Source organism: Anas platyrhynchos, chromosome 3 (assembly GCF_047663525.1).
Source record: "Anas platyrhynchos isolate ZD024472 breed Pekin duck chromosome 3, IASCAAS_PekinDuck_T2T, whole genome shotgun sequence".
NCBI lineage: Eukaryota > Metazoa > Chordata > Aves > Anseriformes > Anatidae > Anas > Anas platyrhynchos.
Window position 1 is genome coordinate 6,942,371 of NC_092589.1, and position 12,533 is coordinate 6,954,903.

Consider the following 12,533-nt stretch of genomic DNA (forward strand, 5'->3'; position numbering starts at 1 on the left):
TTCACCTGGCACCAACATCCCACAGAAGCCACAGTCCGGCAGCTCGTCCAGCGTTTAGATTCTCACAGGACTGATCCAAAGCCTCGGGATCCTGTCCCGTGGCCTCAACGTGTTTTGCACCGGGTTGCTACTGAGAGCAGGTTTGGGGAATCTGCCGTCCGCACTGTTCTCCCTCCCCAAACAGCAGAGGCAATTTGACAGCACACCCTTTGGTTTTGTCTGGCGATATCCCTTGCACAAACTTCCTTTGTCTGTGGTGCTTGTCAGGCAGTATGATTTATCCTAGTTTAATGTGAGGTATTAAGCCTTTTGTGCAAATCTGACTGCGCCCTTTTGGACAGGACCGCTGTTTTGTAAGAAGAAAGGTGACAAAGTAGAGATCATCATATATGTTGCTGCCCGTCCTGCTGTGTTCTAACCAAACACCATTTGCTGAAAGGCCGGATCCCTTTGGAGGGACATCATTCTCCAGTTGTCAACTGAAGCACTTTCTGAAAAACGTGTTTTGTTTTACAGCGGAGAGTTGCATTTGGATGGTCTTTAAAGAATTTGAAATGGTCGGACTAAAGCTGTGCAGTAAGCACTTTAGAATAGGGGAGTAAAACACTATTTCTGAAAATCCAGCAATAAGGCTACCAATTAGCTTTGTGGACATATATAGGTGCTTTCCATCCAGAATTTCAGGGGGTTCCCCTCATTTTGAGCACCTAAATTTGCATGGCTAATCTCTTTTTCATACGTGCCACTTCTGATTAAGTGTCCAGAACAAGTAACAGCAATAGATGGTGGAAAACAAGCAAAAGAGACAAAAAAGCTGGATTAAAAAATGCACACACACCCCAAAACAAACAAGCAACAACAAAAAGAACAAGTTGCTTCTGCAAGCGTTGGCACTAATTGCTTGGAAATAGTAGAAGGATATTGTGTTGGATTGATAGAGGCATCAATTATTTGTAAACAACCGTAAGCAGCTGGTGCTGAGGAATCGGGGTATTTGTCTTTTTCTGCTATTTTTAAACACGGCAGAGGCATCTCTGTCTAGCCAGAGAAATAATGCAAAACTTCCACTAGATGTACTAGAGGGGGAAAATATCATAGGAACCCCTGAGTACTGCTTGTATGCTAAAGGTTAGCAGGTTATTTCAATAACGTGTATTAAATTCATCTTATGTATTTGTTATGGGGGTGGAAGTAACGGGGGGGGGGGTCTCCTGAAACTGGCCTCTCAGAGGTTCTTGGCTCAGCTCTGCCCATTGGCTGTCCTACAGCTCAGCAAATGCTAATTGTCCAAGCTTTTTGTTTTGCCACAAAATGATCAATCAGGTTCAGTGCCCAAGTGAGCTGCGAAGCAGGCTGGGAACTTCAGGAGAACGGTTTTGCTGACCAGAGGTTACCTGCAGGTTACAGGGGATCTGTTTTTATCGGACGGCTGCAAACCCCCCTCTGCACTCCCGTGCCTCCAAAGGGACCCCCAGCCTCAGCGGGGACATCTGTGAGCGTGAGGGCCGGGCAGAAGTGGAGTCCTTGGGAACAAGATGTCACTTACCGTTATCACAGCCGGGGTCAGCAAAGTCAAATAAGGAAATGAAAGAGAGAGAAACGCCTGATACTTCAGGCATGCTGGCTGCTAACACTGAGCAGAGCAGCTCTGCAAAAGTGTTCGGGAATTGGCCTTGCTGGATTTCAGACCAGACACTGAAAACGTGAGTGTTTAGTGCCTGAGGTAGGATGTTTTTGGAGAAAGATGAAACCCCTGTGCCTGTTGAGGACACTAAATAAGCGTTTTGCTATGATGGCTGTAACCGGGCTAAGTTTGAATGGCTCCAAACTTCTGGGCTAGCTGTTGGCTGCGTGTACTCCTGTTTTACCTTCTGCAGTCCAGAAATGACAACTTTGGATTTTTGCCTTTGTGCCACCATTAGTAAATACAGACATCCAAAACGCCTTATATCCTGGATAGTAGTTCAACAGAGCATTTAAGCAAAAGGAATTAAAAAATCTTTTGAGTTTGTATCATTAAAAAAAAAAAAAAATCAACAGTCTAAAACCATTTTTGTTCATTTTGTTTAGCTTGAAAGATGAAACAAAGAACTTCCTAGTACTTACAGTTCAGGGAAAAAGGTCTAGGAAGACAGATTACATTCTAGAAAACTGTGGAAATAATTACATAACTAGGTTGTTTGTAAAAATTGTTTACAAGCAGGCGGTTCCAAAACTTGCTTCTAAATTGGTAGCTTGAAGCATTATTATACGTGATAGTAAAATAAATGGAGCTGAGCTGGATTTAGATTTGGTGCGTTATAATAGATGAGATGCCTGTTGCTAAAATGTTGAAGCAGAAAGGTTTTTTGAGGTCTTGAAAAATAAAGCTGTAAGGGAGAAGTTATAAGGAAAATCTGTTACCAGCTTATGCTTGCTGTGCCACTGACACTTGGAAAAAAAATATGTATTTGTGTCTGATGTTTTTATAGCAATTATTTTCTGAAGTACTCTTCTGTTCTCTGAAAAGGAGGATGTCAGGTGAGCAGTATGGCCAGCACAAAGGGAACTGGAGGGTGGCAGAAGGACTTGGTTACATCTCACTGCAGCAGAGACAGCGGTGAGGCTTGGGGACTTAGCAGTCAGGAGAGCATCAGCTGGAGGAGGGGAGGTTTACGTTGGCTTGTTGAGCTGAGGCTTTGCAGTGCTGGACATAACACATTGCAGGGGTATCTGATCAAAGAGAGCTGATGTGCCAGAAATCCTGTCGGGACTGACCCAGATAGGGTTCCCAGTTTGTGCAGCTGCCACTCGTGGAGCTCGCATACCCGTCAAGCGGATGGCACTTGGATATGAAATAGGTCTTTGTGTTAAGGAGGAGGTTGTATCCCCAGCTTGTGTCAAAAGCTCATGGCTGTCTCTGTGCAGAAGAAACCTGTTCCCCAATGCTTCCGTTGCTGAACAGGAAAATCAAACAGATGTGTAAAACTCACTGTAAAACAGATAAATCTTTATACTGATTGATTCAAAATGGGTTCGGCAGGATCAACCAGCTACTACGTTAATGGGTGGAATTCAATCGTATGAATCAGTCTTGTATTGGAAAAGGGAAGCTGCTGTCCAAATAAAACTCTCGTGCAAGAAAGAAAAAAAAAAAAAAAAAAGGAAAGAGATTAAGCAATAACAAACTTCTCATCCAGAAAAGTTATTCCACGAGATTTTTAGGTTATAAACGCCAACAGCTAATTTCTGGGACCCTCACACAATCAAAGGGTGTGTGTGCATGTAAGGCTACGTGTCTGATCCCAACTCCAAATTTATAACAAATGAAATTGAGATGCATCTTCTGTGAGCGTATTTCCATTACTGAACCTCTGCTGTTCTTAAATTCTCTGCCTCCAACAGGGAATGCTGTGAGAGCAAGATGTGGGTGACAGTGGGAAGTGTGGAGAAACGTGCAAGTAAAAGAAGAGCAGGGGACAGTTTCCAGGCCCCCTTCAGAAAGCTTAATCTTGTCTGGTATACGTTGACCTTTTGAAACAAGAACATTTTCTAGTACTCATAGGGTGAAAGGGATTTTGGTTGCCATATCATGAAAGCACTGGGATGATGTTACAAACTTGGGATGCCATTGAAAATTGGTGATAGTTTCCCTTTGGTAAATCCATCAGGGGAAATAGCCCCTCGTGCACTATGTCGTACTGAGTGGCTCGTGGCTTTGCTCCTAGCAAGCTCTCTCTCTTCAGGCAGGGACTAAAACAGTAGTTTTGGCCTCGCAGCACTTGCCTCAGCGAAGCAATTAAGGCCCTGACTCCTAGATCTGGAAGAAATCAAGATCCTGAATAGTGCCTTGAGTCTGGGCCAACTTGTCTGTGATGCAAATCGAGGTTGCTCATCTGACAGGAGAGTGGTGGATTTGGGAGTGAAAATACTGGCTGGCTTACTAAAATGGCTGAACATCCCTCGGAAATGACACTTACAGCTACTAGTTTGGCCAAACTTATTTACAGTAGGCTGTTTGCTATAGAAGCACCATGAAAAATCTCTCTAAGCACTTTGCAAGTAAATTTTATCTTTGTTGTATCATCAGAAAATGCTGTGTAAGAGAATACTTGCACCTGCTGTATCTCCCATAATTATCCTGAACTCAGCACTGGATTTTGTGTGCCTATTTTTAAAAACCAACTTGCTAAATAGATGTAGAGAATGTTCCCTTTGGAAGAGCGAGTGAACAGCAGTACAGCGTTAGGGAGGCACTGTGAACTTGGCCTGCCTTATATCAGCTGAGTGAAACGATGAAGAGAAGAGAACAGAATAAATGAGTATGTTTTACGTGCAGATACTGGCTTGCAAATCTGGCAATGCCAGAGAAAAAAAAAACAAACACTTTCATGTATTACAAGGCACCTGAGGGATAGTTGGAAACTTTTTTATAAGGAATATAGCTCGTCTGCCCTTTATGACAGAATAGTTAACCGAGGGAAAATAGCATTGGCTTGCAAGCATTGGAAAATGAATGGCTTTGCAAAAATAGACAGCAAAACACCAGTATTCTGCATCTTGATTGCCAGGTTTGGGATGTGTTTAACGAAGCTGGCAGCCTTGTGTGAAAAAAGAGCCAAGTGGTTGGTTACAGCTTTGGAGAAGGCAGAGAAAACAGAGAGAAGGAAGATACACAGAGCTGCCATTTGAACGCACTGTGCTTAGGCTGAGTTTGCAAACCTTTGGGCCACGTCCTGCACTTTGTTGGGGTTACGCTCAGCAGAGTTACACTCCGAGAGTAACAGGAGGGCTGTGAGAAGTTCCCTGGCCGTTCTGTGCCTGCTTCGTCAGTCTGACGGCCAGCTGGGGATTGCATCAGTCCATGGTTCAATTTAGTACAGGTTTTGTACGGCCAGCAGTGAGAGCAGCTGCTGGCTGCCAAAGTAGGAAGGCCGTCAGCAGCAGTGAGGGCTGTGCTGGCTGTGCTGGCTACCGGCAGGAAGATGCTTCACGTTGCAGGCAAATGCCCACTGCAAACCCCTCCGACAGCTGCTTTGCAGTAGCTGTACGGTTCAACACAAAACCTGCAAGCTGTCTGGGCAACAGGATGAGTGTGTTTGGGCAACGAGGCGGGGCAAAAAGCTAACTTAGTGCTTTTAAAAATACATTTCCAGTAAGTACGGGAGGGCTTGTCTACACTCAAACTTGTATGGTTTAATTAAACCAACTGTTTATATCTGTTAATATCTGAGTGCATTTGGTTTGTGCTGCTTTGTAAGTTTAGCATTCCCCTGTAAACTACAGAGCTTATTTAACTTAATTGGAGAATTTGCCATATGTACTTGGTTTAAGAGTCCAAATTGTGAAGCAAGCAACCAGAGTTTCATGTTCTTCTTTGCAGTATGTGTAAATCTTCCGTGTTGGGAAGATGTATTGTGCAGACAGTTCACTGGGATTATTCACGACTGTGCGTAGAGAGAGGTTCAGTCTGAAACTGTGCAAGTGGTGGGAAGGCTTATTCTCTGTCTTGCTCGTTGATTTTTATTTTTTTTTCAAGCACACTTGGCTTTTGAGAACCAGGCAAAGACATTAGGCTGAAATTCCCAGGAAGAAGGAATTGCTTATGGATATTTGACTCTATGTAGTTTGTGCACTTATAAGGCAAAGCAATTTACATGTCAGCAATTTCTCCTCCAACATGAGACCGGCTGCAACACTGCAGATATCTGCTGCTGGGTGGCAAAATGTTGATGATAGCAGAACAGGACACACACATAAAATAAAAAATAAAAAAAATCTAATAATATTTATTAAACAAAAATTAAGGACCAGCTCCATAAACTGAACTTTTTTAAAGTGAGTGAAGCGATAACAAATCTGAATATATTATGCAAAACCCCTCCAAAAGGATATTAACTTAAAAACAAACAACAACAACAACAAAAATAACAGGAAAGAAATGTAGATTAATGCTAAGATTTAGGAGTGTGAATCCCTATAAGAGAAATGTTTAGACAGAACAAGAAACTTTTAGCTGCAATGAATACTATTGCTTCCTTAAGAACAAATAAAGTGAAAAAGAATTTAAGACAGCCCTCATTGTTTATAGATCTTCACAAAGGAGGCATTTGTATGTGTAATGCATGTTTTTGCCTGTTTGTCCTAACACATTCAGGTACCCAGTGTTAATTAACAAAGGTAGGTGGTATTTGGTACTTCAGAGTGGCAGCTGCACCGCAGGATATGCTGCACCCAACACTTGTGCAGCAGGGGAGGTGAAGCGTCCAAGCAGGAGTAGTAGAAAATGACAGCATCTAGGTACACAAGTGACAAGAGCAGAGACATTTTACACAGGTGTCAGTGTGCAGATGAAGAACATATCTTCGTCTTACCTAGCTGAATGAGCCAATTTGGCTGAAGTCTATTATTTGCCTTTGCTTGTTATGTTTAATAATGAGCATTTCAGGAGGGAAATAGGAAAGTAGCTGTGACAAATATCTCTTTTTTTTCCCAAAATGATCTAGGGCAAGTTCCAGACCTGGGTTAGTCTGCCACCACCACCAAAACAAGTATCCCTTTTCTTGTGGTTAAAGAAAATCATGAACAAAGCTACGTCACCAGAGGTGTGAGCGTGAAGAAGGTGCCTTTCACTGCTTGCACAAGGGGCTCCACGTTTCTCTTCCACACAAGGTAACTCTGTACCCAGGCGGTGTCAGTACACGCAGGACTTGGAGCAGACCTCGGCCTAGATCCTGGAATGCAGAAAACAGCTGTTTTGCCTATAAATAAACCAAGAGGCGCTTCTCATATGAGGCTTTTTTTTTTTTTTTTTTTTTTTTTTTTTTTTTAACAGATATGCGGTAGAAATGAAGTGTCTCTTTAACTGCTGGTGTTTGAAGTTGGAGTATGTGGTAGTAGCAGGATTGACATTCTAATCTGTGAAAGTCACACTGCGATCAGGTTTCAGCCTTATCGCCTTGGTATCGTGTTTCAGTGAAACCACTTGTACTGCAAGAGTTAAAGCTGTCAGCCTTTCTGTTTCCAATCTCCAGAGTGTCAGAGTTTATATTTTGGGCAGAGGACAGAACTCCACTGGATTTAGTCAAAAACATCTCCATGCACCAGTGATTGTTTTGTTTGTTTGTTTAAATCACGTACTAAATTATGCAAAATATTTTAAGCATTTAACAAAGATTGTTACTTGGGAGATGTGGAATCAAGCCTGCTTGATCTCCTGGACTCCTGTTTTGTTTTTCTTTTTTTTTTTTTCCTTTTTTTTTTTTTTTGGTTGAATCTGCAGAGCAGCAGCAGTAGGAATGACACTGGCCTTGGCAGTGGGCTGAGACCCCAGTGATAGCTTCTCAAAGCGGCCAGCTGGCTCAGCTGCTTCTGGTCAGCCCTGGGCCCCTCTCACACACTGGCCCTAGGTAACTGTGGCAGAGGTGGTGACAATTAAGTGATGGGAATGTGTTACACACTGAGCCACTGCGGCACTAAATGGGGAAAATTTGTTGGGTATCTGACCAGCCCCCCAAAGTTCTAACACCTGTTTAATGGGCACTCATTGAGTATTTTTATTAGCCCCCAAGGGCTTCCACTTGCCACTGTGCTCAATTCCACTCACCCATGACTGCACACGTAGCAGCCCACATTTGGCTGTAGCCACGCTAGTGGAAAACTAGCAGTTTTTCCTCATGATAGAACAAAAGCTTTCAGTTGCAAGGATGATTTTCCTTTACAAAGTCTAGCTTTGTACCAGCCCTGCTGAACCTGAGCAAGCTGGGACAAGAGCAGAAAGAGACTTACTGTCAGTGTTCGATCTGCCCGGGATGGGAACAGCCCAAGCCTCCCTTTCCCCAGCAGCGTGAAGCAGTTTCCACAGCGCTGGGCTTGCAGCGACTGCTGTTGGAGAAAGATGGGCAGCAGCCAGATCCCAGCAGAAGGATCTTCCTTAAACGCTTCTGGTTGCTTTTTAAGGGGCTGGCTAGGGGCCACCGTTTGAGTTTGTCATCTCTGATTGCTTGGGCTGGAGGGAGGGCAGAAGCTTTTAACCCTGATAGTTTCTGACTGTCCCTTTTCCTGAGCGGCAGCTGGAGCAATTGGAGATTAAGGAGAGAGCGGCTTCTTTTAAAGGAACCTGTTACCCAGTTTTGGAGGTGAACCATAGCTCCTTTCTTGAAAGGAGCTCTGTTAACTGTTTAGTATTTCTCTCTCTGCCACCAGCCTGAAGTGTCAATGCCCCATCTTCTGAACAGGACTGCCAGTCCCCAAAATAAAAGGGAAAACCAGTGAATTATGTTCAGCAGGCCTTGGCATCCTTGTATTTGCTTTGTGGTTTATGAGATTTGGCATTCACTTGGAGAAAATTTTGGGACTGCAATCCAGCTCTTCCTTCTCAGGAAGAAAGAAAAGGAAGAAAGAAAAAATCTGAAGCCCAAATTGGTATCCTCTCCCAGTTAGGTAACTGGAGAAGCTGGGAACTTGAGTCCCCAGCTGATGGCTTTTTTTTTTTTTTTTTTCTTCCCTTCTCTCTCTAAATTAAAACCAAACAAAACTATCCAAAACCCAGTAACGTAACCTTAGTGGCTGTTCAGCTAACAAAGGTTGGCAGTGACAGTCATGCAGCAGGCGCTGTAGGAAGCAGCCCCTCCTGTTGCCTCTGTGGCTGGAGCCAGCAGGCACGTCCGAGTCCCATGCCATACAGGCAGCCTGAGCTAGGTTTTAGGTTTGAATTTTAATACCTTGAAAAGGTTTCTTGCAGCTTTTTTCTTGGTTTAGTCAATCAAGCAGTTTTCAGATAGCATATTACATGCTAGCAGCCCTATTTTTAGGGGTATGATTGCTATTTGTTAATGAAATATTTAGTCCATTATTTCTCTAACAAAAGAGCACGCACACACCCCCACTCTCTGATATGCTCTCTCTGTCAGAAACCTGAACAAAAGTACTCTTCTAATTGCAGCTCTTCTGCATTGGCTAAAAGGGTTGTTCAAATAGTAATCTCCTTCCAAGAGGGAGAGAACAAAATGGGCCAAATTTCTCACAGCCCATTTTGCCTTGGGGGGGAACTGCTCAGTGTCCTACAGCTGGGTCCAGCCAGACCTCTCTCCGGGACAAGTTCCCTGAGCAGACCCTCTGCTGAGGCCAGCAGCTGCTGCCTTTCTTGTTTGTTATTGAGAGGATATTAAATGTTCTCCTGCTGGTCCCTGAGCAGAATGTATGCGTAGCCAAACAGTAACTGAGGATGGTAGCTGAGGGGGTGAAAGGATGCTCTATTAATAAGGGTAATAGGCATCTGCAGGCCTCTGGGGAAACTTGCCAAAACCTTTTTCTAGTAACCGCAGGGATTATCTGGAAATCAATAATAAGGGCGGTAACCAGGGGAAGGAAAAATACATCTTCAAGGGACGTCAAATTCTGTAAGTGCTCTATGAGAGCAATCATGGTGGGATTTAGTGTAATTGTAAAGCAAATCAGATTGAGGAAAATTGTTTTCAAAGGGACCCTTTGCTGGCAACAAGGACCATATGTTCCTTCTTATCTCTACAGAAATATCCTACTTTTTAGTGTATTAACCTATGTGAGTAGTTGTCACAGTCTTGATTTTTAGCATCAACAATTTTTTTATGTAGTAAAAAGAACAAGTGACTCTAAATGAGTACACTATATCGATCTTTGTGGTTTTAACTGTATTTCACCTATGCTAGTCTGTAGCGTGTGTTGTTTTATTAATCTGTGGCATACAGGAACATTGGGATAAACTTCCTGAAGTCAGTGGAACTCTATCCTCTAATGCCAGAAGTGATTTTGGCTCATCATCTGTTGCTCCGTGTTCTTCCTAGCAGATGGTCTGTAGTAATGATGTAATCTCTGCTCATGACACTTCAAAATGCTAGGTTGGTTTGTTTGTTTAACACTTTATCCTTCCAGAAAAGCGTTAATTGCTATTAATACTGAAATCTTATTTTGTCTGCGGTGCTGTTCAAATTGGGAATATCAGCTGTTGAACAGAGTTGTTTAACTGTGTAATTTAACACTGTCTGTGAAAAAGAAATCAACACTTCTGAAGTACTGCTCAGATCCTATTTCATTTCTAGGGGCAGGATTTTTACCGACTTTTTGTTGTGTCTAGGAACACTGGCCTTGAGGCTCCCATGTGCTTAGATACAAAGCATAAAAAAGATAGAAAATCTTTCTACATCCCAATAGCTAGTGACCTAAAAGGCATATAGGTGGCCTTGTAAATGTCTGCTTCCATAGAGCCAGTGGGAGCGTTGGCCCCATAGTTGCTTTGTAAAAAGAAGCAGGACTTGTTGTTTTGAGAGTGCGGTAGGTGTCTGCATACTGCTAAAAATCTGCCAGTTAATCTCACTTGTAAGGGACAGAGAGTACTGTTAAGCTTTTTCTTTTGTTTTACTCCTGACCTTGTTCTTAAACCGTTGTGTGATATAGGGCAACTCAAGATCAGGTCTAAAAAAATAAGCAATTGGAAGTTTGAATACAAGGTGCCATCTTCAAGCTCTGGAGACTTCCCAGACTCGTGCCGTTAGCACTCGCTCCTTCCTTTTTCCTCCCTCTCTAAGTAGATCTAATCAAAGACAAATGTCTGGTTAGCAGAGAACTGGTCTGTTACACATCCATCTTGCATTTTATCTCATTTTTCCTTTTTTTCCCCTTTGTATCTTTGTTTTAAAAAAAGTATATATTTTTAAACTGTATGTCTTATGGATCTATTAACCTAGTCCTAAATTGTCTGAACCATGTTTCCATTCACTTCTTAAACACAGACGTGTTATTTGCAGCTCTTATTGCATGATACTATCCACAAATTATTTTCAGTGTTTACTCCTGGATTTGTCAATTCCAAGGGCAGTTCTTCCTAGAAATTTGGGATGGAGAATGCTTAGTACTTCTCATTTAAAACCATTAGGATCTTTACATTTTGCTCCTCCGTGGGAAGTGGTGAATACTTTGCAGGTATTCTTAGTCTCCTGACACACTCTGGCCTTTGTCCCCTTGCCACCATTTTTAATGTAGAAGGTCATGTGTGATTTCAAGGTCATGTCTTAATTTTGAAACTTGTTTATCTTATCTTTATTTTCATTGTTTATCTTTGATCTCTACCTTTCCTTATTATGCCCTGGTTTCAATTCTAATTTCCCTGAGTTGGCTTATTAAAAGCATGGTGAACTTGTTTCTATCTTCTTGTTAGTGTGCTTTGAAAGATCTAATTCAACTTTATTATTGAAAAGTCTTTTATTATTGCACTTCATTATCACTTTAAAAAGTAAGTGGTCAGTGTATCTTTTTGTCTCCTGAATACCTAATATTTATTGTTTTCAACATGGCAATTTGTTCAGTTAGGTCTGGAGTCTTTCCTATACTTTTATTCTCTTCCTGATTATACAAGCTTGAGATGGTTAGAAGCTTACATTCAAGGAAATTCCAAGCCTGCTACTTCTGATTGGAGAAATTCTGTCTTGTGAACATTAGGTGCTTTATTTCCTTCTTGACTGTAGAACTGTAAGTGATGTATCCTGCATTTTGTCTGTTCAGACTCCTGTAACTTCACGTTTAAACACCAACACTGCACATAGGTCTTTGAAGCCAGACAACTGGACAGAAATTTACTAATGCGGTTTTACAAGCATAGAAGTGTACCTAGAAGAGTTTGATATAAGATGCTACTGGTCTAAAGAACTTTTTTTTTTAAATATATATCTTAAAAGAAGCCTTAAAAATGTGTATTTGTCTACTGAGAATCATACTAAATAAGGAGACCTGCAGATATGTTTTGAATATGAATTTTGGCATTTACCTAATATCAGAAATTTTAATAAAATGCTAAGGAGTTGGTTAAGAGGTACTGTTCCTAATCCCTTTTCTTTCTTTTTTTTTTTCTTTTTTTTTTTTTTTATACTGGAATTAGTTATACTGCAGAGTGTATTTATATGTTTTTTCCTTTCTGAATTAGAAGAAATGAAACGGTGTTTGGAATAATAGATAAGTCTTTATAAAAATACATTATGCTTTGCCTGTAAGGCTTATTTGTAATAAGAATGTAGCCATTTCTGCCTTAATTGCTTACATCAAAAACTCTTGGGAACCATTTTTATACTAATGCACTTCCCACCATGGCTTCAGGCGTAGTGGTCATGAGGTACTTCTGCTATGTAAATACAATTAATCATGATAATTTTGTCATACGCAAACCTTTCCCATGCAGCAATGATAATTTGGGTTAAGATTCCAGAAACATCAGTTCATTTGGCACCTTTTCTGGATACGAGTGAACAGGAGCCTACTCCTGCTCAGGGAGCTGGCAGGAGCAGTGCCACAGAAATACGAGACCTTTTGAGCTATCTTATTTAAGGAGGCAGAACTTGGATGACGAACCGCTGAAGGCTGTGCAAAACACTCGCTTTCCCCTGCAGAAGTGCTCCCTTCCTTGTGCTACCTAGTACTATTCCTACGGTACTTAATAGAAAAGTAAGGTATTTTATACTTCTCCACTTCAGGATTTTCAGCTCAAAAACAGTTTCCTTGTGTGCTAACCCTAACATTTCTGTTCT

General features: G+C 41.8%; 1 long non-coding RNA gene across 1 annotated transcript; it reads right to left on the reverse strand.

Annotated features, from left to right (window-relative positions):
• Positions 1–5,852: 5,852 nt before the first annotated feature.
• LOC119716640 (uncharacterized) lies at positions 5,853–8,125 on the reverse strand. Its single transcript, XR_005264997.2, has 3 exons — positions 7,768–8,125; positions 6,580–6,713; positions 5,853–6,275 (listed from the first exon to the last, which is right to left on the reverse strand). It is a non-coding gene; the product is annotated as an uncharacterized lncRNA (long non-coding RNA).
• Positions 8,126–12,533: the final 4,408 nt, after the last annotated feature.